The sequence below is a fragment of the Bos mutus genome, chromosome 4, assembly GCF_027580195.1.
Source record: "Bos mutus isolate GX-2022 chromosome 4, NWIPB_WYAK_1.1, whole genome shotgun sequence".
Taxonomy (NCBI): Eukaryota; Metazoa; Chordata; class Mammalia; order Artiodactyla; family Bovidae; genus Bos; species Bos mutus.
In genome coordinates this window covers 9,771,028-9,793,910 of record NC_091620.1, presented here as the reverse complement: position 1 = coordinate 9,793,910, position 22,883 = coordinate 9,771,028, and the positions used below count along the sequence as shown (strand labels likewise).

General features: G+C 37.8%; 1 protein-coding gene and 1 long non-coding RNA gene across 3 annotated transcripts in view; one reads left to right on the top strand and one right to left on the bottom strand.

Annotated features, from left to right (window-relative positions):
* The window catches only part of EXOC4 (exocyst complex component 4), an 803,152-nt gene that overhangs the window by 336,212 nt on the left and 444,057 nt on the right, over window positions 1-22,883 (bottom strand). The gene's annotated exons all lie outside the window — the stretch shown is intronic.
* On the top strand, window positions 937-10,942 carry LOC138987516 (uncharacterized). Its single transcript, XR_011463877.1, has 4 exons — window positions 937-1,031; window positions 5,378-5,430; window positions 10,306-10,498; window positions 10,754-10,942. It is a non-coding gene; the product is annotated as an uncharacterized lncRNA (long non-coding RNA).

Here is a 22,883-nt window from a genome sequence, read left to right as displayed (position 1 = left end):
AACCATCTAGGTCTAACCAATTTTCTCTGATCAGAATGTACGTTTCCTGATGCCAAGTCTCTAACTTCAAGGCACTTCAAGATATTTTAGAGTAACATGCATATAGACGTGATTTCCATGGAGCAATGGTTTGTGGTCTTTACGGGCCAGCTGGCGCAAGCCTCTTGACGGCAGATACCGTATCTTCTCCTTTCGTGCATCCCCTCCACTGTACATAGGGCTTTACAAACACCAGGCACTCAATGACGCCCTACTCATTTTCACAATCAACTGGCTTTTTAATCTGGCAACATAAGGCTGGTAATAGGTACAAAAACATATTTTTTCATTGAAAAAAAAATGTCTAAAAACAATATGCAGATTCATTCACCAAACTGCTTAACTCTACAACAGAGGGGTCCTATCTTCAAGTTTAAAGATCATTTCAGAACGAATTCAAGAAAGTATCATAAATGATGAATAGATGTATAGAACTTGTTACTCAAGGAAGCAACACAGATTCGAAATAATTAAAACCGCAAAAGGTGTTCTGATAAATTAAAGGTACACATTCATCATCGAGAAAAAAGAAACGGTAGGTCGATGTCTTGAAGCTCAATGGTGTGCTTTCACAAAACATCTTCTGTTTCCTGTTAGAAAAAGCACAGTTCTGTACTGCAGTGAGTTTTCTTAAAAAAAAAAAAAAAAAAAAAAAAAACAGGAGAGGGAGCAGTGCCAGGTGTCAGGACCACACGGAGCTTGCATTTATATTACCCTGGATAGTCGAGATGGCACTTTTTAGATCTCACGTTTTGTCTGGCTTCATCTGGGCCAGTTCGTTTTGTTCTCACCCCTACCTACAAACTGTCAAAACATGCCATCCATTTCATAACTGTGTTCTACGTAAAAAAGGAAAAACTAGACCATTTTCATCTCAGTTGCTGGGGAAGAATTCCAGTGGAATGGACCTAACAACACAAGGGAACTGGAAGGGACGCTTCAGGCAGGCTGACTCAGATACCCAAGCTCCTTTCTGCAGTATCCCTGGAGACGTAAGTAATATCTTCAAATCAGAAGAAGCTAATAAGACGATTTCAAATAATTACTACTCTAAAAAAAAGATTCTAAGTTATGTTCTATGAAAATGATGTTCTCAAAATGCCAAAAATGCATATCCAAAATTATCTATGTAAAACAGGTCATAGTGACTGAAACAGCTCAGCTTTTGCAGAAATGCAGGGCCTGTAGTTAATATTTGCTGAATGCCTTGTAGCAGAAAGCTCAAATAGCAAGAAGTGATCAGTCTGCCATTCCATTATCCACACCTTCAAGTATAAAGCTCCTTCTGCTGAGAATTCTTCTTGCTTTTAAAATGTTGCCCTAAAAGCATTATATTGTTTCCCAGCAATGCTAACCACAAAGGTAATGATGCTGTACATTTAATTTTTCCAGCCTTCATGTGTCTGCCAGAATTATAAATGAGTCATTAACAGTCTCAAATAGATTGACATTATTGTTTGCTACTGCTGAGAAATCTCATTTCTTTAGAGACAGCAGGAGGACAGTTTGGATTTAATAATGGTGGGGCATAGAAAGCATGCAAAGTTAAAAGAATCTAAAAGCATACCAGTCCAACTTTCTAGGATATTTATTTTGTTGCTGAATTCAAAGGGCTGAAGGCATATTTTATCAAAAGGTCCAGGTTAGGAAGATAGACTCCAGCCTACAGAAAACATGAGAATTGTCTAAAAAAAAAAAAAAGAAAGAAAAGAAAAACCTCATCTTTACCCTGATATGGTGTGAAATAAAGAACAGTTAGCTAGACAAAGTCCCAGAATATGCCAGGGATCACAATTAGTCACAAGCCATCTTTGAAGCTACAAACATACTCTGGTTAAATTATATTCAAGCAACTAGAAACCTTAAGCTATTTAGTTGACTTTGGAAGTCAAACATGAGGTGGATCCATGAAGCCTAGAACTTTTATGGCAAAAATTCTCCTTTCCAAGGGTTTCAGAAAAAATTAGTAGGCTTCATAAGATAGAACATTTATACAAGAATGTCAGAGAGAAAGCTTAGAGGTGAGGGAACAGCAAATAGCCCAGTTTAGCTGAAGTACAGAGTCCTATTGAAGAGAAACGGGGCTAGGTTGAAAATGCCGGCAGGGAGCTATTATCAAACGCCTAGAATTGCCAGATAATTATATTCTATTAATACCATAGTCAGTATGGATCCATAGAAGGTTTAAAGGATAATGAAAAGATTGGAATTGAGCCTGAAAATGAATGTAACAGCACTGAGTACAGTTATCCTACAGTGCCACAGGATACAAGAAAGATCAGCTAATGTAATATTGTAATTATTCACATGCAACCAGAACAAAATTAATGACTGTGGAAAGAGTAAAATAAGAGCAAACCAAAGGGAAGTTCCTAGGATGAAATCTATAGGATGTAGATGATAATGATAGTGGCAAAAAGAAAGATGAAATTGAAGATAAATATGATGCTTCTGGCATTCACGGCTGAAAAAACAGAAGCTAGAAAGGAAAAGAAAAAACAATCCCAGCTAGATGATAAGCTCTCCTTTGGACATGAGTGGCAATGGTATATGCAGGTAAGTGTCTAGAAGGCAGTTTATACTGAGGAGTCTGGATTTAGGGAGAGAGAGCAGAGAAATAGTACATAAATATAATTGTAAAGCAAGGACATAAGATCTGTGATCTAGATAATAAAGACTAGAAGATCTATCTAGGCTGATACTTTGGGCAGAAGCAATATTTTAGGAATATGAAAGAGAAAGAGAAGGAAAAAGAGGACAAAGAAAATGAGCAGTCACACAGGAGCAGACAAATACAGTGCACAGTTACAACCAGGAATATTTATGAGCTTAAGGAAAAGATTTTTATCTATCTTGAACTAATAAGACAAAAAGAAAACATAAGGAGAGAACCTGTTGGAGTTAACAATTACAATGATCATTAGGACAGTGGTTCTCAACTCTGGCAGTACATCAGAAACCTCTGGGAAGATATTTTTTTAAAAGATCAGTGGGGATGCTTATCACTGACCAGTTAAAGCAGAATAGTCAGGGTGGTCCCCATGCATCTGTAGTTTTTAAAAGCTATCCAGATGATTCAAATGCAGCCAGGTTTGAAAACCACTATTCTAGACAAAATGATGAAACCAGAATATGTTAAAAAAAAGAAAAAACAGCAGGAGGAGGAAGGAGAAGAGGAGAAAGAGGAAATGGAAGGGGAGAAAGAGAAAGAATAGAGTTAGCACAATCTAATCTTCGGATAAACTTGGTGTAGAAAGGACAGCAGGATCTTGAGAAGATCTCAAGTCAGGAGACGGTTTCTTTAGGATGCGGAGAGAATGAGCATGTTTTAGGGAAAGAAATCAGTAGATGTACAGAAAATAAATATGGGCTTGGAGAGAGAGCTGGACATGGGGTACACAGGAAACAGTGAAACAAGACTCTGGAAAATTTGAAAGAGGATACAATTAAAAGCACGAATCGAGAGCTTAAGTCAGGTGGCAAAAAGATTTATTTCCCAGAAAAAATGAAAATGGAAGAGAAGTAAGATGAAGATAAAGAGAAATACTTGAGGTAGAGTGGAGCAGGGTCATGCTAAGAGAATCCTCTTCAGATGGTCTCAATAGGTAGATTAACAGGGAAAGAGTTGGGGTTTCAAGAAGAAGAGAAAAACCATAACATCACCAAAGGCAAAACACTCAATATCTCTTTTAACTGAGGCAGGTACACAATCTTCTACTAATGTAACCGATCAGATTTCGTATCAGAAAAGTCAGGAAGATGACTGGAATACACAGAGAGGACTCAGATAATCTAACTTGTGAACTGCCAACACAGCTGAAATTAGAATCAGGCACCAACTGCTTTACAAAAAAAGGAAAAAGACAGATCAAACCAAAGTTTCAATTGACATCTACATCAAGTCTCAAGAAAGTTAAAGAGCTGATCAAAGTTTCAAGTGATGAATGACCTTAAAGCAACTGACTAACACTAAGCTATAGTTTTTCCTTCAAGAAATTCTGACAATGAATTAAGAATCTCAATTCATTAAATTCTTCAAAGTTCCAAAAAGTTCCATGAAATCAATACAGGAAAATTAGAATATCAAGGAATCCCTGAATTTCTAGAAGGCATTCAGAAACTAAAATGAACTAGAAAACAAAACTCTAAGTATAATTTTTCCAACAAATGGAGGCTAACAGAAACAATCAGAGATTATCTAAAGTTTCAACCTCATATCTACGTTGGAAAAAAAATGAAGAATTATCATAAGTGAACTTCAAAGATTCCATTTACATTTGGCCAGGTTCTGTTTAAATAAAATGGAAAACCAATTTATGACCCATCACCACCTCCCTGCTTAATGTGATAATGACTACAAAGGCTTAAAAGGTTTAATTTTAAACCCTTTCTAGTACTTGGGATGTTCCCATTAATAATTTGAGTTTTTCAGTGTCGCCAGCTCTCACCCTGGCCTGCTGAAGGAAGCTGTCCCCACGATACAAGGAAGCTCTCTTGTGGATAACAAACAACCCACCTGTATGAATGTGATCTGCCACAGGCGCTATTGTCTAGTGCTGGGTAAATGGTTTGTATAAAAATCCATATATTGAGTTGAGCAGAAATGAAATAAAGTCTGAGCAGTGACAGAATGTCAATTATGGAGTTGGTAAAATAGCCTTTTTAAAAAGCTGTTCACTTCGGCACTTTTTTGACTCTACAAATTTTACTTAAATATCATATTCCTCTGTCACAAGCCACATTGTGAAAAATAGCAAAAACTATTTGGTGAAGAGGAGAAAATTAATCTTTTAGGCAAGTATCTTCTCGGGACTTCACTAAAAATCAGTTAAAATCTGCATTTTAAATTAAATCTACATGACATGTTTGGAATAGAGAGGGCCAATAAACAACAATACCCATCCCCTCCTAACAAAATAACAGGTTACTATCATTGGACACGACTGAACTGAACCAATCATGTGCACAGTATCTTGGGGAATTAGAAGAGAAGTGTCTTAAAAGTTCACTACAAGATATCTACAGAGATACGGTGGGTTCGAAATACTAAAAAGGGAGTCACCATAAACTTATAAAAATTAAAGCTTAAGGACAACAATAATTAAAGAACATGCCCATGGGTCAAATGTAATGACAAAATCTCAGTGTAGGCTATTTAGACTTGGCAAGGAATGGCAGGAAGAGGAAAACACTCAGATGCCTGGCGTAACAACATACAGGTTAACATACGAAATATGAGTTCTGATTTGCAGAACACTTGGATAGAATTAACTTCTTGGTTCCTTACAGCTGCCTGGTGAGTTAAGTAAAGCAAGCTTTTGTTATATCCACTCTACAGCTGAGACAACTCGGACCAACCGAAGTGGAGTAACTTGCCCAGAGGCAACTAGAGTAAGTGCAGAAGCCAGGATTCAAACTTAAGTTTTCATTAACATCCAGATTTGGCTAAACAAATTATTTTTTTCTCTCTTTATCCTCTCTCTGTTTTGCAAATTCAGTAGTCCCAGAAGTTAGTATGATTTTTTCTTAATCGTATCCCAGCAATAAACAAAGTCTTTAATTAGCACCTATTATTTTACAAAGAGACCAAGGATAAAGGATATTTTAAAGTTTATGTTCTATATAAACCAAAAGCAATAAAAAGAGGAAAGGAGGGATTTTTTAGTGGATAGGACTGCAGTTTGGGAAAGAAGAAAAAGTTCTGGAGTTGGATAGCAATGATGTGAATAATGTGAATGTACTTAATATTATTTAAGTGTACACTTAGAAGTGGTTTAAACAGCAAATATGAGTTATGCATATTTTATCACAATAATGAAGATAATAAAACATTTTTAAAACCACATTTAAAATCTGAAATGTAAAAAAAAGTAAATAAGTATATGAAATCTACTACTGGTTTTCATTATCTGTGTTAAATGTATTGCTCCTCTAAGTGTGACCTACACTTTAGCTAAAATCTGCAGTAGATAGAAAGAACTAAATCTCACTTCCCATTTGACTTCCCAACTAGATTCACTGTGCAATGACTATCAAGTAAGTTTTATGAAGTCAAATGAAATCTAAGAGAGAAAAAGAATACTTAGTCTTACTAAAGGCTTATGTCTTTCACAAAATTAACATGAAATGACTCAAGCTCACCATAATGACCCATATCTGTTAATGTGAGCTAATTCATACAAAATGGTGAGAGGGGAAGCAATGAAGCACTTAATTGTATATCATTTAATATTTAATACTGGTATTTTTGCACAGTTCTTCCAAAATGCTTTGGATTGTAAGCTCCGTGAGACAAAGACTAGTCTTATTCTTTGCTGTATGTTCGGACTTTAGCAAGTAAAATAAATAGGCTACAAGGATATGTTGTAAGCACAGGGAATACAGTCAATATTTTATAATCACTATAAATGGAATATAATCTTTTAAAATTGTGAATCACTATGTTGTATACCTGAAACATGGGTCACAAACTACAATATTTTTTAATTTTAATAAATAAACTAAAAAATTAAGTAAAGAAGGAAGAGAGGGAGAGAAGAAAGGGGAAAGAAGGAAAACTAATGGTTTATGAACACATCCAAGCAAGTAACCAAGAAAACTTGGGATCTGCCAAATCTGAAATACTTGATAGTTCACCAAGTTGACTTGATTATATCAAAAGATATCTTTTTTCCCTAGAGCCATGCTTGAAAGATATGACAGTGCCATTAATAACATCTTACCAATCTATTATTTGTTTGGAAGGAAGAGTATAAATGTAGAACATTTCAGTAAAGGGTCATCATATGCAAATAATCCTAACACTTTGTACTTGGAAATCCTACTTGCTAACCTTTAGGACTTCCCCTATTAGATTCCTCTCCAGGTAGAGAATATAATTTCAAATCCATTTAACAAGATTCCAGTTATTGCCATCAATAATCGTTACCCCGGTCCAGTCATTTCATTTGCAGTAAATAGGTAAGAAAGAAGGTTACTAAAAAGATGATTTGTCTGCCTTTAAGATCTGTGGAGTGTGTTTGTTTTTGTTTCCCCCCCAACCTCTCTTCTTTTGTGGTTGTTAGAAATAGTAGCACTACTGGAACAAAAGAAAGCCAAAGGCATGGTGTTATTTGGTCACAAGCCTACAGCATCTATTTCCTTTACCTAAACCTAAGAAAAGTAATCCAAATAGTCAATGATTGCTCATTTATATGCTATTACATTTAATTTCTAGAGGTCAATTACTTTATATCTTCCTCTGGGAGGTTTCCAGATTAAAATTTAATTAATCTTATTCCTTTGACCATGAGACTAAGTATTTCAGACCTAGAAAAGGAAGTTCTGCTTTTTTTTTTTTTTTTAAACAATCTTCTACAGTAAGGGGAGAGCTTATCTCCTGAATTCAAAAGACAATTTAGAAAAGGAGAATCATGAAAGTTGATTTTGACTGCTTCAATTCTTTAAAAAAATTTTTTAATAAAAGACCTGGGTATGCAACCTAGCAAAAGAAGGCTTATTAAGTCATATATAAGAATCTTCCTCTAAATAGAAACAAAATCACATAAGGAAAGTTTTCACAAATCTTACTGCACTCCAAGGGCCCAAGAAGATACCCTGTAGCTAAGAACCCCCTTCCAGTCAGGTCAGATAACATCATTTCAGTAGGAAGCCAGATGAGTTCTCTCCACAGCTCCCTAATATGCAGTGAACTGACAGAATGTCTCCTTCAACCTAAATGTTTACCTCGAAGTATCTTTCATGTATTTCTTCTTCATTCCTTCATACAACAGGTTGCAAGATTTGTCAAGTCCAAATCCATTGATTAGTGATGAATAAGCAAACAGTCATGCTTTAACAATTACACAATATACTCATGCAACTAAGATTTGGTTGTAATAGCATAGTATACATTTACTCAACAGAGAGTAAACAAGCCACCTGTCAATCATTCCTACATTTCTTCTTATAGCCTGCCTCAAGTTTATAGTCAGAAATAAAGTTTTTGGCATTTGTTGTCTGCAACTTTTCTGGAAACTAATTCTAAGGAAAAAAATCAAGGGAGAAACTTCATCAATGATAGACATTACCTGAGGACCTGCAGGGTTTATAGAATAGAACCATGTTCTTGTTGTCCAAACACTTGAAGAACTGTTCTGCGGAAGAGGCATTAGACTATTTTCCTTAAAAAACTCAAGCTAGAACTGGCATGGACAGGTAAGGCTTTTTAGGAGACAAAGTGTTTGCACAAAAAACAGACAAAAAAAAAAAAAAAACCCACAAGCCCCCCAAAACAAAGTAAAAAATGCTTTCTAAAAGTCAGTTTCACAGAATGATGAAATAAGTTTCCTCAAAAGGTGGAGAGTTTGTATTACTAAAAGTCTAAACACTGGAACAGACCAAATCCAAGATAAACAGTTACTGCAGAGAAGATCATGTCTCAGAAGACTCTCAGCGTTCTTAGTAAAATGGCCTGTACATAAAAGTCATTCTTATCATTGTTATAAGCTAACTAATAAGAGGGTTAAGAGCCCAAACGGAGTTCACAGAATAGACAGATTTTACAACATGTTACAGGGGGACATAACGTAAGTTACAAATAGCTAGAAGGCAACGAAATAAGGAAAGTTTGCATCTAATAATATCAAGACAAACTGTCAGCAAACACAACCATTTTTCCCCCCAAAGGAAAGGCAGAAAACCCAGCTCAAATATGACAAGGGAAGGTATTCTTTGGTCGACTCAATACAGTCAAAAATGACTGAGACAGTCTACAACTTCCAATGTTATCTAGCATTCTGAAATAAAAAGCTGTCTTCAATAAACAGTATGTGACAGCATCAACAGAAAGTCTCAATAAAACTTTCCCCAATACAAGCTGTGGCACAAACAATCCTTTCAAGACAACTCACTAGCAAATCATCATTTTAGGGTTACTGCTGCAACTTCACAAAGGCGCTAAGCAAAGGTTTAGCTCTCCATGTCACTTTCCCTTTCTCCACCTGATGTACCACCATCAATTTTTAACATAACATTTTAAGGTCTAATGAAAAAGTTATAAGTACTGACTGGAGCTGCAGCTCCTCCTCACTCAGAGATACTCTGTTGATTAACAAGAAAAGTAGCATTTGGGGGCAAAGGAAGAATCAGATACTTACGTGCTGTTGTCAAGTTAATAAATTGCCAAGTGGCAATTATTTAAAGGAACTGCAACAAAGATTGTCAAATAAGACACAATTAACCTATAATTAACTTAAGGCATATATGCAATGTTTAATCCTTTCATTGTAAATTATTGAAGAGGAGGTATGTACAAGAGAAAGTGATAAACTTTCATTGAGATAACAACAACCTCTTGATGATTTTCCCTTGCACAAACTTATTTGATACATTGTCTCCATGGGGGGAAATAGCTTTAATCTGACAAAGTGTAGATGCATACATTTAATATGACTATCTCATCTAATTCTCAAGAAACCTTATTTGTCTAAATTTATGGGTGCAGAAATGGAGCCTTGAAGAGTTTAACTGACTGAGCAAAAGTCAAAAGCCAGTCATGGCAGAGGTGGTATTTAAAAACAAGTCTGTTTTATACCATTGTCCTTATAATGCTTATAATCAGTCTATATAATCAGTCTTATAATCAGTCTACTCTAGTACCATGCTCCAGATTATAGGGAATCTAAAATGCTATACGGGAATTAAAGCAAACAACTGGAATCAAGTGTAAAGTGGAAGAAATGTTGGTAGAGCCATGACACAGGTTGAAGAATGGGTGAGAAGAGAGAAATGGAGAAAAGGCAAGTGGTAAAGTATTTATGGAGAGGAGGGTATCAGAATTAGCCCCTAAAGGACTGCCAAGATTTCCATAGGCAAAGAGGGACAGAGTGGCATTCCACACATAGAGGAATGTGAACAGAATGAGTAAATAAGGAGATGTAAACATTGCAGAGCTTCCTGGAGACTTGTAAAATGCTGTGCAGTTTGGCTCACAGTCATATTAAAATATAAATTCCCAGTCTTAGACTTGACTTATGCAGGCAAAGGGGAGTCATCAAAGGCTTCTGAACAGAGGGATGGTACATTACAAGTCAATAGCAGTCAGTATGGAGTAGTGTGTGGCCGTAATTCTTGACTCCACAAATAAACATGGGCCTACTGTACCCCAAGAGCACTTGATTAGTATTGATGGCTCTCTCTTAGACACGCTTTTATTTGGTTGTTAGGACATCACTTTCTGGGTTGCTCGGACCCATCCTACGGTCTACTTTACTGTGTCCTTTTTAGCTTCCTTTTAGGGCTTCCCTGGTGGTTCATTGGTAAAGAATCCGCCTGCAGTGCAGGAGGTACAGGAGCTGCATGTTCAGTCCTGCTGGGAAGATCCCTGGAGGAGGGCACGGCACCCCACTCCAGTATTCTTGCCTGGAGAATCCCACGGACAGAGGAGCCTGGCGGGCTGCAGTCCATAGTGTCCCACAGAGTAAGACATGATTGAACTGACTTAGCACAGCACACGTCTGTTTTATCTCTACACAATGGAGTATGTCAGGGATACTGCTGTTGGGCATGGAGGGTCACTTCCCTCCGTGCCTCAAAACCCTTCAGTAACTTCCTCTTTTATTCAGTGTCAAAGTCTCGGGTAAGGCCTACTATACAATCACCTCCCATCCCCAGTGCCCCACCACTTCTCCGTCCCCATCTCCTCTCACTCTCCACCTTATTTTGCTCCAATCAGGAGTGCCCTCCTCCTGCTGAAAACACACTGGTCTCAGGCACTCTGCACCCACTGTTCCCCCGGTCTTCACATCTGTCTCCAAGTATCTGCAAGAATCACCACGTCTTCTCCCTTGGCCTCTGCTCAGACAGCACCTTGGAGCCTTGAAGAGAGCACCTTCACAGAGATCCCTAACCAGCCCACTGGTCCACTCTGTCTGTCCTTATGACATGCATCACCAGCTGACCTATTATATCTGTATTTTATGATTAACCAATAAAAGATATACTATTCTTAATATCTGTGTTTCACCATTACAGTGTGTAAGCCCCCAAATTTTGTCTATTTTGCTCTCTGGTATATCTCTGGAGCCTAGAACAATGCCAGGTACACAGTAGGTACTCAATAAATATTTCTTGAGTAAATGATTGAGTGAATGAATAAATGGGAACACCCTGTAGAAGAGGCTCCAGAAGAATTCAGATTTAAGAGAGTCTTCTTTGAAATCTGCCTCACTGGCCTATCTTCCAGATGTGGGTTTAAAATTTTGTCTTTAACATATAATGTCACATATATGTGGAACCTAAAACATGATACAGATGAACTTACTTACAAAACGAAAAGTAGATTCACAGACAGCAAACAAACTTACGGTTACTACAGGGCAAGAGATGGGGAAAAGATAAATTAAGAGTCTGGGATTAGCAGATGCAAACTTCTATATGAAAAATAGATAAAACAACAAGGTCATACTATATAGCACAGGGAACTATATTTGATGTCCTGTAATAAATAAACCATAATGAAAAATAACATGAATATACATGGGTATAATAGTGGTTTAGTCCTAAAGGAAATCAGTCCTGAAAATTCACTGGAAGGACTGATGCTGAAGCTGAATCTCTAATACTTTGGTCACCTGATGTGAAGAACTGACTCACTGGAAAAGACTCTGATGCTGGGAAAGATTGAAGGCAGGAGAAGGGGACGACAGAGGATGAGATGGTTGGATGGCATCACTGACTTGATGGACATGAGTTTGAGCAAACTCCGGAAGATGGTGATGAACAGGGAAGCCTAGAGCGCTGCAGTCCATGGGGTCACAAAGAGTCAGACATAAGTGAGTGACTGAACTGATTACTGAGTCACTAAGCCATGTATGACTCTTATTATCTAATCGACTGTAGCCCACCATGCTCCTGTGTTCATGGGATTTCCCAGGCAAGAATACTGGAGTGAGTTGCCATTTCATTCTCCATAGGTGTGCATGTATGTGTATGTGTATGTGTGTGTGTACACACATCTATATATTTGCATGCACACACATATGAACATGGAGTATCCACAGGTATCTATCTATACAGGTATATATACACACACACAGCTGAATCATTTTTCTGTACATCAGTAACTAACACATTGTAAATCAACTATACTTTGATAAATTTTTTTTAATTTTGCCTTTTACTTCCACCAAACCTTAGTTTTGCTGAGCTCCCTTATCCCTTGAATTTGCAGTAACTGATGAAATGAAATTTTCTCAATAGCTGCCATTGAGTCCTCTCTGCTTCAATCCATTCAACAAGAAAGGCTGAAAGTTTTTGGAAATATCAGCTTGGGAAAACCAGATCCGATTGAGCAGCCCAAGGCCTCAGACTAAATCTACCAGTCCAAGGGCAAAATTTGCCATTGCCAAATCTGCCAGCCTGGAGTTCACTATTAATAGTGATAATGGAATTTTCGATTCTTACATCACTCAGATTGGCATGACTAGTAATCACTTATAACATTTTTTTTGTTTATATAAGTCAGGGCTTTGCTAATTTTGAATAAATCATTATGGAAAGAAAGTAGACTTCTTTAGTAATTCAAGATATTATTATATATATTAGCCATCAAGTCAGGAGGTGTTGTCATATGGCTGCCAAGAGGGAGATAATATTTCTCTGGTTTTAAACTGTGTCCTGTTTCTCCACCCTAACCAACTCCTCCCAGGATTTAATGAAGGAAACACACAGGAGGTAGGAAGGTGAATGCAGCCGCTCAAGGCTTAGTGAAAGCCGCCACAGGTCAGCTGATACCAGCTGCGGCAGGGCTCATTTTGACATAAACCACCTGGCCTCTTTCTCCCTTCTTTAACAGAGGGCTTTTTTTTCTTTGTAATTTAATTTTTATTTTATATTGAAGTAGAGTTGATTTACAATTTTGTGTTAGTTTCAGATGTACAGCACAGTGATTCAGTTATACATGTATCTATTCTTTTCAGATTATTTTCCCATAGCAGTATTATAGAATATTGAATAGAGTTCCCTGTGCTATACAGTAGGTCCTTGATTATCTATTTTATATATAGTACTGTGTATACATGGGGCTTCCCAGGTGGCTCAGATGGTGAAGAATCCTCCTGCAATGTGGGAGACCCGGGTTCATTCCCTGGGTTGGGGAAGATCCCCTGGAGAAGGGAAAGGCTACCCACACCAGTACTCTTGCCTAGAGAATTCCATGGACAGAGGAGCCTGGTGGGCTACAGTCCATGTGGTTGCGAACAGTTACCTTAAGACCAAACTCCTAACTTATGCCCCTGCCAACATTCCTAAAACAGACTTTCTATTTTCGCCAAAAACCCCAAACCAGCTACCATAATGGGCAAACAGATAAGTAGCATGAACATATGCACTCATCTGACAGCTTTCATCTTTCTAATTTGCAAGGAATGAATTTCAAAGCAGGTAAATAATTTAAGATTACTAATGTAAATGGAGAAGTAACATTTCACTTACAAGTAATACTCATAAAGAATGGACTTTTTATTCCCTGAGGCATATGCATAAAAGCAAATCTATGAGATGATCACTGACCTAGGAAAAGGTTAAGAGCAGCTTAAATAATAAATCCAGAAGCAGAATTCAGACGGACATAAATTTATTTTTCCTGCTACTGCTTCCATATGGCAATAATCCAATCTGAGAGGCTGAATTTATGTGGTCAGGGTATAACTCAAAAGCCTGCTTGTTTAAAAATTCAACAATACAGGGTAGTTGGGAGTGGTGATATTATATACCACTCTGCATTTTGAATGGCAAGGAAATTTTACATTGATTTTCACAGAAGATACTTCAATGAACACACTAGTAAAAATTAATGCATTATTTTCCCTTTCCCAGTGACCTTTAAAATGCCTAGAATTCAAGCTGAAGTACCTAATGGTTAATCACTTCTGCTTACTGCACCAGTTATAGTATATCTAAGACCTAAAGTTTCAATAATGTTTCCAAATTGGCTACTGATAGAGACATATAATTGCTCAAAGCAGACTCTAACAATAGCCAGCTTCCATTTCCTTGTGAAAGGAACAGATTTATTTCTTCTTTAACATTCCTCATTCTGCAGAATCTTGATTTTTTTTCTCCTAAAGGAGAAAGAAATTAACTATTTCCTCCATTGACACAGCCTCTGATTCCCCTCTGAAACCTAGATAAACGCAGAAGCAACAGGAATTTAAGGAACTCAGGTAAAGCAGCTGATATGTGTGGCTGAAGAAACAGTTTTTCTTTAGTCTTGTTGTCTTAAACTCTCAAAATCAAAGTGCATTATCCATAGATGTCTAACACTTCATGGCAATGAAAGAATGGTTTTAGGCAAGTCTCAAATGGGATAACAGGTAAAGACTGTTCAGCAAGAAGTCTTCGAGTTACAGTTTCTATTTTGAGTTCTACCCTCTTCTTTTTGGCCAGAACTCATAGGCAGTTCCCAATTTCACCAGATCAATGTATCTTACTTTAAAATTAATATGTTTAAACTCAACTCTGTCAAGAACATGAAGGGTCTGAGTTTTTACCCTACTTGCAAGCTAACAAGTTAGCATGCCACAGTTTCAAGGATGCTGGCACAAGAAAAAAATTCTGTGGTTCAGAGACAAAGTACATTTCATTACGTTCAGCAATAACAGGAGTCAGCGAATCACCACCTCCTTGTTCAAGTCCCTTGAGGCTCAACTGCCATGGAGCCATGTGATGCAGGTCAGCTAAGTACATGATACATAACGGGGAACAGGACAAGGCAGGAATCCAGAGGTCAGGAATCCCTGATCCTTTACAAGGGGCTGTAAGCAAACCTGCTACAACTTTGCACCCTGGAGGGAGCTGTTTTTATGATACTAGACTGTAAACAACTCTGCCCTTTGCTCCAGAGAAGAGACACTACTTCTTCTTCTAAGGATATCCAATGGACGATCAACCTTGAGAAGACAGTCCCCAACAAAAGCGTGCCATGCTATTCTGTCCGTGAGACGTGAAGCACAAGAGACCGAAGGAAAACTGTCTCCCAATACTCATCATCTCTTACCATGTATACTTGCCCAGTGGTTATACATAAAAGAGACACTCGGTTCAGTAGGTCAGGTAAAAGACTGGTGCTTTTGGCTGACTACAACGGTTCAAAAACCTACTCCACCTTACACTCAGCATCATATTATGTTTGCTTCTTTCTGTCTTAAATCTTAAAATGGTCAACATCCAATGGGATAAAACTTCGTCTCTCACATAGTAACAAAATTAGGAACAGGAATGAGACTTGCAAATCTATCAATGTTTTTGCTACACCACACTGTGTCTGTATTAAAAGAGATTCTCTATTTTATCAATGGTTCCAATTACCAGTCTGATTCCTAGTTCTTTCCCTAGGGATATTGTATGAGCCCCAACTAGATAACACTCAGAAAGCAAGCTTGATGATGTTTCAAAGTATTTTTCTTTATAATAAGCTCCTAAGAGTATGGAAACTAGTAAACTGCAAGGTGATGCCACTGCTGACAAATGTGTAAAATATGGTTGTTTTTCTTAATCTTAAGGAAAAAATGGAAATGAAGCTCCACAGTTTCCCATCTCTACCCCAAACCAAGGCCAGTCCATTAATTTAGTGACAAGAAGAATGAGGTCTCTGAATTTCAAGTTCTCCATTTCCCCTTAATTGGATGTGGATGGTAAATGCAAGGGCATGTCTACCAGAAGCAAAAGGACAGAGCAAAATGCCAGGCTTAATATCAAACACCGCTGAGCTGGATATTTACTTAGGAAAATTGAAGGGGCCTATTTAATGCTAAGAAGTTCTATCTTAGCCTCAAATTGCTTCTCCTTAAAATTATCTGATAAATTTAAACCTTGACCAACACTACATATTTCGAATGGCAGTCAACTCCATCTCAAGTTGTCCATCTCCTTGCTGGGAAAGGTCATTTTTCATATCTTCAAATGGTCTATGTTCTGTTTACCCATCAAAGAAATATCATTGTCTGGTAAACACCACAGTGGAATTTCTTGGTGGCTCAGAGGTAAAGAATACAACTGACAATGCAAGAGATGTAGGTTCGATCCCTGGGTCAGAAAAATCCCCTGGAGAAGGAGATGGCAAACCACTCCAGTATTCTTGCCTGAGAAATCCCATGGACAGAGAAGCCTGGAGGGCTACAGTCCTCCAGGTGTCACAAGAGAGTCAGATGCAACTAAGTGATTAAATAACAACAAAACACCATGGCCGGGCTGTCATAAGGATGCAAGGTAAGACAAGCACTATTCTCTCTTAAAAGTTCTTTTTCTCTGATATTTTAACAGCAAACAACTGAGACAGGCATGCAAAATTTACCACATTGTCAGAAATTCCTAGTTTTACAACTTGAAATATCCCCAAAGTAACTACAGCTTGTCATTTTATATGAAGAAGAAAATAAAATACCTCCAAAATCAGATCCTAAGGTGGGCTGTGTGCACATCATGGTTTCCTTGTGTAAGTGGTCATTTCCTTACAGGCTTTTGAAATGTCATTGTCAGGATGGCTCATGGGCAACATGCAGGAGATAAATCCCTTTATTGGTTGCATATTTAGCTGAACTTAGTGATTAAAATTCTGAAGTGATTTGTAGTATATTTTAACTTACTGTTTATTAGCAAAATAGGTGCTTTACGAATTTCTATAGCCAAGGAAACTAAGATCTTAAGGGAGTGGCCCAAAGCCCAGGATACAATCAGTGATGTACTCTTCATCAGTGATGTACTCTCAAAATCCCACAAATAATCCTATTTCAGGGGCAGATTCACTTATTTAGAAATAATGAAAAACCATCCAAGGTACTGAGTTAAGAACTGGAGATACAGTGAGAACAAGAGGGACACAGTCCTTGTTCCAAGAGGCCCCTGGTCCAGTCATGGTGATGGTGGAAGATACATCAGGCAATCATGCTCCATGAGGCACAGTCCCACAGGGCAAAGGCCAACAACTCTGAACTCCTTTGCAGCTCATCATATTGTTCATTCATTTACCCATCATTCCTGTTCATTTTCTCTCAAGTATTACATGGGGAAGGGTTGGAAAACAGAAAGCTAAGTAAAGCACTGCAAACTTTTATAAAACCCTGGCTTATAACATTAAAAAATATATTTCTTGAAAAGGGGGAGGGGGAGAGAGGCTCAAGAGGAAGGAGATATATATATAATTATGACTGATTTGCACTGATGTACGGCAGAGACCACATCATTGTAAAGCAATTATTTTCCAGTTAAAAAAAAAAGAAAGAAAGAAAGAAAAAAAAAAGGGGGGGAGTTTCTGAGTCTGTCAATTCAATATAGTGAGAAATCACCAAAATCCAAAGAAATGCCTTTTAGATGTATTGTCTTATACTGTTTTTATCTGTGCCTATATCCTATTAAAAATAACTTGGATTACTTTTTAAACCTTTTGTTATTACAATGCCTGCACACGAAGAACAGCAGAAGGTGGACAGAGGTCTGGAGGCATATTGCAGCTCACACTGTAACTCGCTGGAAGAGGGTGATGGCAAAGCAAATGGAAGTCAAAGGGCACAGAACTCAAATCTGCAGCTTCCTGGAAAATAAATTACTTCTAGCCTAGAAGGTACTCCTGTCTCCAGTTTATTTTCCTTTTAATATACTTAGAATGCCTACCACCACATTGTTTTTTCTGAAAAAATTCCACTACATATCATGAGTTGACAAGAAAATCTCCAATGTCTCCAAGCTGACTGGAGGATGGTTCTTTAATTTGCACTAAGGGTCCTCCCTCCCCCAGTACAGTTCTATTCTCCCCCAAATAAGCCCTTTCCCTGACAAAACTGGCCCATCCTCTGTCCCTGGAACAATGCCTACCCTTGGAACAATGCCTGTCCCCACTGGAACATTCTGCAACATTCTCTTTCCTTTCTTGGAAAATCATAATCCTTGCTTTCCAGCTAATGTTCACCAAACACTTGCTACGTACTAAATGTCTATTTTATTTCATTCTCATTACAGTTCTATGAAGAATGAGTTATTATTATTCTAACTTCACATTTCAGAATATTGAGACTTAGAGAGGTTATGAACCTACAGTCACATAGTCAGTAAGTGGGCAAGCAGAGATTTGAACTTGAGGTCTTTACTTTCAGGGCCAAACTCATTACCACTGTAGTGCAATGAGCAGGACTATCTGATGGTGACCCCAGAGCTCAGGCAGCGTCACCCGCATGACAAACAGAGCAGGTGAACACCTTTTTCCCAGCAGAAGGGACTGTACTTTATATCAGTTATCCACAGTGTGGGTGACTTCCTCCCTCGGAAGAGGAAACTGAAACTTCCCATGGGTCTGAAAGTCTCTAGTCCAGAAGGTGACATTCATAAATGCCTATAGACAGCTGGGACACCAAACTGAACTGTTTTGAACTAAGCAGCCTGAGTATTCCTCCAATGCCAAGGATGCTTTCTCATTCTCTTGCTCTGGTAAGGCAAAATGACAAGAGAACTCAAGCCCACACTGCAGGCTCACAAAGCCCAAACTCAGTACACATCTCAGTGGGACAATGGGAACACTGGGGGAACTGTGCCTTCTTTTCTCCTCCTGACTGAGCCGTGTAAGTTTCCCATTTCCTAAGTAAAATCTTCACACATTAAGTAAATTCCTTAACACATGCAGGGTAAAGTTGTATGATCAGTCTTGAATCCCGGTACATGGTGACTGAAGACCTAGATGGAATGTACTGGACACAGCCACCACCTATGATGCCTTTTGGCATAAATGTTAACCACTCTTTTACAGTTGAGCTAAAGTCCCACTTATTCTACAAATAAGCTCCTGATTATCCTTAGTGAAGGGGGATCCTTGGAGCTCCAAGGATCCTATAGCAGAGTTTATCCTTTGGCCTCTACACAAAGCACATCTCTGATATGTTATTGGTTACGGCATCTTTTCCATTAATAAACGCAGACGTGAGAGATATTCTGAGTTCACAGATCATCGCAGTAAAGTGAGTCCTATAGGCTGTTCTGGTTTCCCAGGGCACAGAAAAGTTATGTGTACACTATACTGTGATCTATTAAGCATGCAAAAGCATTAGGTCTTAAAAAATAATGCATATACCTTAATTAAAAATACTTTATTGCTAAAAAAATGCTAAGCGTCATCTGAGACTTCAGTTAGTTGAAATCTTCTTGGCAACATAAGCATCGAAGATCAATGATCACAGATCACCATAATGTATTAATAATAATGAAAAAGTTTGAATTTTGTGAGAATTACTAAAATGTGACACAGATACATAAAGTGAGCAAATGCTGTTGTAAAAATAGTGCCAGCAGACTTGTTTGATGGCGGGTTGGTCACAAACCTTCAGTATGTAAAAAACCTAATATCTGTGAAGTCAATAAAACAACATATGATTGTGTGCATTTAGAATCCAATGAAATTCATCTTCCCAAAGGTAGGGGAGGGACCCTATAAATTTAGTACCTGCAACAGGCCCAGTGGCAACCCTATATACAACAAAGATTAATGCCTATTTGCTGATTGTGCGTGTGTGTGTGTGTGTGTGTGTGTGTGTGTAAGTAGGTTCTGTTCTTCAGAAGGCCACATTTCATTCAATCACTACATATATATGCTGCTAAGTCGCTTCAGTCGTGTTCAACTCTGTGCGACCCCCATAGACAGCAGCCCACCAGGCTCCCCCGTCCCTGGGATTCTCCAGGCAAGAACATTGGAGTGGGTTGCCATTTCCTTCTCCAGTGCATGAAAGGAAAAGTGAAAGTGAAGTTGCTCAGTCGTGTCCGACTCTTCGCGACCCCATGGACTGCAGCGCTCTAGGCTCCTCCATCCATGGGATTTTCCAGGCAAGAGTACCGGAGTGGAGTGCCATTGCCTTCTCCAACATATATATGAGTACCTATTATATGTCAAGTGCTGTGCTGGGCACTGGGTTTACAAAGATAACAAAGATACTATTCTGGCACAAGGAGTTCATAACTTAGTAGAAAGATGGATGACATATAATAATATAATTATATAAAGACATGGGGTAGAGTGCGAAACGTGGAGAGTGTCCCCAATGAGTAGGGAAGGGCACACATGCTGAACATTCACATTTTACTAGAGTCTCATGAATAAACCAGACTTAAAAAGGAGCAAGATTCTATAACTGAATGAGAGATATAGGTGAATTCTTTAGCTATTAAATGAACAATACTAATTTAAAAGGAGAGGATTCCTATCATTTATAAAATTATAAAACTTACCCAATGATAAAAATTTCTTTCACCAGTTATTAACCTTGAATTACACAAAAAAGAGCAATTTAACTGATTTCATTATTTGGCAGTAGCCACCTGAAAAGATAAGAAACAGCAGTGAAACTTTCAGAAGTTTTGACAACTTTTTGCTCTTTGCTTTTTCTTTTTTTTAAGATCTGAAGCTAAATCAATGGAAAATATCAAGGTGAACAACTTGCTAACAAGACTAAAAAGAAATTAAGTGAATCAAAAAATAACATATTTCTGTTTATGTCTAAGAAACACAGAACCAGTGTGAATTTTTGGCAATTGAAGAATTACACTTTTAAAGATTTTCTAAAACTAATCCAAAACAAACTCTTTAATTACAAAAATAGTCTAGGACAAGGCTCCAACTTGGAGGTATCTCATTTTTATATTTCATGCCAGAAAACCAGATCTATATTATAAATCACTTTAAGTCTCAAATAGCTAAGGCCAGATATGAAAAGTGCACAGAGTTGTTCCCAGAATCCATCCCTTGGGTACCTGGTTCCTATACAAAATGTATTTGCACATATATGTATTTGCATATATATACTTACATATATCCTACTCACATCCTCCTGTTTATTATAAATCATCTCTAGATTACTTATAACAGGAATAAGTGTAAATGCTATGTAAATAGTTGTAAATACAATGTAAATGCTATGCAAATAGTTGCAAAATAAGGCAAACTGAAGTTTTGCTTTTTGGAACTTTCTGGAAATTTTATTTTATTTGAATATTTTCAATCCATATTTGGTTGAATCTGTGGACGTGAAAAGCTGACTGTATTTATTTTGTGAACAGGGAGAATTTCTCACAAAGGTTCTTCTCAACCAGTACCCAACTCTCAAAATTTTCTAAATTCATGCTTATAAATAAAACTTGTATTCACACAGAAGTCTCTCCCTTACACAAGTATTTTAGTTTTATAACAAGACTCTGCAACTGTTCAATTTGCTTTTTCCACCATGCTGAAGGCCCACTGATGTAAGAGTCCCATTTCAACTTTTTCACATCTATGTCCTCAGCACTTTGCAATTCTCTGCACATAGAAGTAGTCAATAAGTTTGTTGAATGAATCACTAAATGAATAGAATCTAGAAAAAGTATATTTAACAAGCATCACACTAGAAGCAACTTCTCTGAGGGTAGTAGAGTGAACACAGTCTTTGAGAATCTGTCTGTATTTTTAAAAAGAAAAAAATTCTTGATTGATACATGGTATGCTTTGCTTTCTACATGGGACATGATGCAATGTTAATTGCTTTAATGACTCTGTATCACCTACAAATGGTTCTCCCCATTTGAACAGGAATCCTCAACAGTATCTTTCCTATGAAGAAATATGCTTTCTAGAGTAAGAATTAAGAGTTCCCATGAAAAGTAAACTGTCTAATTTCATGTGTCTACACTACAAGAACCCGTTCTCTCCAAGTTCAATAACCGAAGGCACTGGTGCCCTTGCACTCCCCCTTTTCTCCCCTCCTCACTCTCTTTCTCTCTTGTGCCCCTAATAGTCAGGAGGGAACAAACAAGCAAGCAATGTCTCGTGAAACACACAAAATGCAGAAGTGAGAAGGAGTCGCCTTTAAAGTCATCAAAATTATTTGGGACAGAAAGTCTGTAAGAAGCAGCTTAGGAAGTAAGAGTGAAACACAAAAGAAGACCACGGATAAGGCCAAATGTAATTAAAAAATTAAGTCCCTGTAATACTCAATCAAGATATGGGGCCCCTCATGTTTAAGACTACAGTTTCTAACTTTTTGAATCTTAAACCTTGGATCTTTCCCGTTTGTTGAATTCTCAATATTACTACCTACCCCCTTCCCCCAAATCATTAGAAAACATTCATGATTTTCATGACTACTTCAGGGTCAGAGGGAAATGGTGGGAGACCAGATCCATTTTTATAGCCTCGAATGAAGGAAGACCATTTCCTTCTGGGAGTGTCCAGTGGTAACGACAAGAAGTCAGAGGACCATGAGACCCCTGAAGTCCCCAAACAACAGAGCCTCAAAAACTCAGTAGAATGTTACTCATAATTGTTATTCTCCATCTGGGTCTATTTTCCCTAAAAACATCCATGAATGCTTAATACCATGTACTTTCATGAGACACTCAAAAGTGACTGTGTGCATCTTATCAGTGGGTTTCAGTCTGTGCGCCCTTCTACAAAAATCCATCCTCTACAGCTAGCTCTCCTCTAGCTCTAAAACCCAGCAAGGATCTGTTGCTCTTTTGTGAATATACTCATAATTTTCAGAAGAAAAAAAAAGAAGTCAAAAATGGAGGAAAAAAAAAAAAAAAAAAACTAATAGAACCAGAGAGTTTATACAAGAAAATACAGAGATCAACAGATACAAGCTACCCCTTTCTATGAAAGAGAAACAGTGAGTTCCAGAGAGATGTCTTGCTCAAGATCATACAGCAACAGAGCAGAGGCATGCCTGCACAGTCACGGCTTCCCTTCTGGTCCAGAATTATTTTGGATTATGACTGTGATAATGATAAGAATGGGACAGAGGGCTAGAGTTGGGTTTCAATGATGAGGACTGCAATCCTGGCTGAGCCTTGAA